Genomic DNA, 4726 nt, shown 5'->3' with positions numbered 1-4726 from the left:
GTGTAGGGACTTTGAAAAAAAAAAAGCACAGATGAAGATTTTATTCTGAGTGGCGTGAAGCTTTGAATGGAGATGATCAGGTTGTAAACACAGATGTACAAACACTCCATGTTATTTCAGCCAGTTCCTTTAAAATAAAAAAATGTGAAAATCCAAATAAAAGTAGAACAAACTCAAAGTATTTGTTTACTGCTTTTGAAGTCGCACATTAGGATAGTCTTTGAGCACAGACAAATGAGTCACCCTGCACTCTTTTTTTAATAAAAAAACATAGAATTTCCAGTAGATTTCCAGTTTCTGATCTGGAATAATTACTGAACCAGTGTGAAGAGTGTACACTCTTTCATTATTGCTCCTTAATAACTGCTCATTTTGATGAAGTAGTTTTTGGATGCATCTGCATCCAATTTTCCACTATTTACATGACAAACAATCAAAATAACAGACATTAAAACAAGAAAAACACATTTCTCAACAGATTGTGCAAGAAAACCACAAAAAAATAAAAGTAAAAGCGTCTGCACAGAGTTAGCACATTTGAATACATTTACAATTTCAGGATTGAACATGCCTGAATTGTAATCCTTTCACAGGAGCAGCTGTCCCACCAGACACAGCAAAGGAATGTTCATTTTCAAAGCAAGAATTACTTCTTTTTTTTGCAATTTTGATGTCTTTTTCCATTGACTTGCTTTTCCTTTGAATGAGTTGTGTTTGTGCGCTTGCAGGTGATGGAAAAAAAAGGTTTGCCATTAATCCTGTACAGACTTTTCTGCAAAAAAATGTGACACAGACAATAAGGGAAGCAAACAGCCAGCAGTCTGATGATTGATGACTTGAGATAACTGCTATGTTTTGTGCTCCTTGATTATTACTTGCAAACGCAGGAATCACAAAATTGCAAACACTTGTTAACAGTTCCTACCTCCCCCCCCAAAAAAAGAAATTCCTTGCAACTGTTGGACAAAGTTTTATCGCTCTTTGAAGAGTCATGATGCGAGGTTTGTGCTGCTGGAGCTGCAGAGATTTCACTGAAAGAGGTCACAGCACTGTGAGAGGCGGTGTGGTACAAGACCTGACCTGTTTCAAGCAATTCAATGGTGCAGGATGCTTTGTTGTTACAGGTCTGCTTCGTGTGTCGTGTAAAAGTCCGACGGGCCTCGTCTTTATTTGACTCCATGGTAACAGCGTTAAGCGCGTTCAAATATCGCTCTGAAGCGAATCCTTCTGTGTGTGGCAACAGGATTTTTTTTTCTTTTTCCAAAGCTGGTTTCTTAAGGCTCATAATAAGCCAATCAATGTTAGAATGGATTTTGATTAGTTTTAGGTACGTGTGACCCATTCCCAGCACCTAGAGAACTATGCCAGTCAGTTCAAACACACAAATTAATTCTAAAAGTGAACTTAAGTCATTTTCCCACCTTATATCACCATGAAACTTTATTATATTTTAATTTTTTATTAGAGTGGGTCAATATTGCTGCAGTCTGAGAGGTAAAGAAGGAAATTTGTCATTTTATGCTCCTATCTTTTTATTAAATCTATTGTAAAAGGGTTCTCGGTGATCTTTTAATTATGATTATGCACTTTTTAGCCAAAATTTAAAAATCAGCGTCGTTTTCTAGGACATAGTTTCAGCAGAGCTGCAGTAGAAATTTGTGAGTTGTGGGCGGGACCATTAAGCCTGCCCTCATTTCCCATCGTCCATCTGTTTTCATGTTCTCCATAGCTAACAGCACCCCTCAACCACAAGCTTACATTAAAATAATGCTGTCACAGACAATTATTTTAATAGTCGACTAATCACCGATTATTTTTTCCAATTAGTCGACTAATCGGGTCATGCGTAAAACATACATCTTTAAAATCATTAGCTTTAAACTAATTAAAAACTACATATTTAGCATTATCTGCTATAATTCTAATGTTAATGCTGTAAGCTAAATTTGGCAGCCGAAGATGCTAGTGCTGATGCTGAATTTCATAGCTGAAATCACGGAAACTAATTAATGCAATCCCTGAAGCTAATGGCTCAAAACACTGAAGCTGACAGCCAGCTAAAATATTAGTTAAATGCCGAACTAGCCTAAAAAATAAAAAAAACAAAGTTAGCCGAAACAGCTAGCATGCAGCTGAAATATTAGCAAAACTCAAAAATAGCCTAGAAAAATGAAAAAAACAATCCTAAATTAGCCAAAATAGCTAGCATGAAGCTGAAATATTAGCTAAACACCAAGTTAGCCTAAAAGACTGATAGAAATCCCAAATTAGCCAAAATAGCTAGCATTTAGCTGAAATATTAGCTCAACTCCAAATTAGCCTATTAAATTTAATAAATGCCAAAACAGTCCAAAAAGCTAGCAGAATGTCATTATAATTTTCAACTTTACGACACTACAACTCTGTTTAACATAAAATAACAACTTATCGACTATGAAATTAGTCGTCAACTATTTTAATAGTCGATTAGTCATTGATTAGTTGACTAATTGTGGCAGCCCTAATTAAAAAGCAACCAATATTGGAGCTATCCAGCAGATCGTAAAGTTTAAGTTTAAGGGCTAATGAGATCATGGAGTAGCAGTTGTATATCCTACGTCACACTTTCAAGCTTTTTCCAACTGGATTGTTTTTCATCTGCTTTTTTATTCTCAACAATCTGTCTAAATAAATAATCAGAAATGCAATTTTAAGCTCATTTTTTTATATATATATGTCCTCCAACATGAGAAAAAAAATGTTGCAAGAACATATTGAAGACACCAAAAACATGATTTTCGTCTTAGTGGGATTTACCATTGGGTTGAAAACAGTCTTTCAGCCCCAAACTATTCTGGAGCTCTGTGATAACAAATACGTCTAATATTTGTGTTATCCTTGTTTCTACAAATATAAGTAATTTTCTATGTCATTCGAAAACCCAATAACTTCAAAATGTATTTTTTAAAGCGTTTTATCCCCCCCTAACAAGTACCTAAAATGGACTATTCCATACGAGAGTCGTCAAATTAGCCACGCGCGCGGCCGCAGTTTTATTAGCAAAAACGGGATACCGGGACTCTAGTTGTTAAAAAAAACCTGTAGCAGCTGGAAAAGGTAAAATGAAAAATCTTTCGAAAGTTATGACATGTTTACAGTGCTAGAAGGTGACTTTGTTGAAAGCAGCACTAGATAATTTTTACAAGTAAGCAAAAGCTAGTGCTAGCGATAGCTAAAGTAATGCTAACGCTGCTATCTAATGGGAGGGGCTAACCTGTCTCAACCTGTGTTCATAGAAACAGCTGAAAAGGGATGACGATAGTGTTTATTATGCCACACATCCTAGTAACTAAAGTATTTTTCTTCAAGACGACCCTCTGGAAACTGTAGTGCTAGCTCTTTTTTTCTTTTAAGCCCTCGTGCTCTGAAATGAGTTTGAGCACGCGGAAACCCATTTACTAGGAAGGGTGGATGAAAGCTGCCACACTGGAGCCAGCAGTGGATGATGCTGACAGGTAAGTCCACACCTATCAATGCTTAAAATGCTGTGTTATGTATTCTGTAAGGGTTTTTTTTCAAGGTAAAATCACTTTAGCTAGTGTGAAGGGGAAATAAGATGTAAAAGCTGCAGAATTCCTGTTGAATTTGGAGGAAAATAAAAATAAAAGCCTTTTTTTCGTAGCTATCATTGACCACCTTGTTTTAATTTTTTTTTTTTTTTTGTATTGCAACAATTGGCAAAATGTTGCAACATGCTATCAACGCGACTGAGTGATAAATCCACAATTACCTGTATTTGGAAAACATAATTTTTTTGTACAAACAATAAAGACTAGAAAATGACTTTTTTCTTTTGCCTTGGATTGAAAAATACTTTGAAACAACACCTGCAGAGGAGACTAGACGTTTTCCAACATTAATGAATAAAACTATTATGTTGTACATAAATAAAACATATTTAAAGATCCACTTTGATCATATTTTGATCTATTGCAAAGCATTCCCAGTGGTCTTTTAATTATAAATTTGCTGGGTTTTTTTAAATCAAAATTATAAAAATTGTGTCTTTTTTCTGGGACATAGTTTATGCAGAGCGGCAGTAGTTCATTAGAAATTCACCTCTTGCGTTTTGGGTGGGACTGTTGGTGTGGATTTCCCATTCATCTGTATAGGTGCTCTCCCGCTAGCTTAAGTCCCAAGCTAACATTAGCTAAGGAACAAAAATGGTGAGCAATATTGGAGCTAACCAGCTGTTTTGAGCCACATTCCAGCTCGGAATAGTGTAAAGCAAGCCCGTCCCCCTTCCCATCACCCATCTGTTTACACACTCCTGCTAGCTTACAGCCCTCCTCACCCCTATTTAACATTAATTGTGTGGAAAAAAAAGAAGGCGAACAATATTGGAGCTATCTGGTTGTACAATTTAGAGCAGCTCGGACAAGGAAAACGAAGACATACATGGACGTAGTCGTCTACAAGTGGATGCTTGTGGCCCACCCATTGTCATTTTTACATCACAACTGCTCCTGACTCATAATTTGAATAAGCAATTTTGAGCTTAATATTCGTTATTAATGCCCTCCGTCATCAGAAAATTGTAATAAGAACATGCTAAAAATGTTCATGGTCTTTTAAACTTGTCTTGGTGCCCTCTAGGGGGCGGCCCACCCAGAATTCCAACTATGAATAAAAAGCACGTGCTATGTGGAGTTACAACTACACATAAAATAAGTGTGTGCATCTTCCC

This window comes from Oryzias melastigma, linkage group LG2 (genome assembly GCF_002922805.2).
Source record: "Oryzias melastigma strain HK-1 linkage group LG2, ASM292280v2, whole genome shotgun sequence".
In the NCBI taxonomy this organism is placed as follows: Eukaryota; Metazoa; Chordata; class Actinopteri; order Beloniformes; family Adrianichthyidae; genus Oryzias; species Oryzias melastigma.
This window is presented reverse-complemented; position numbering follows the sequence as displayed.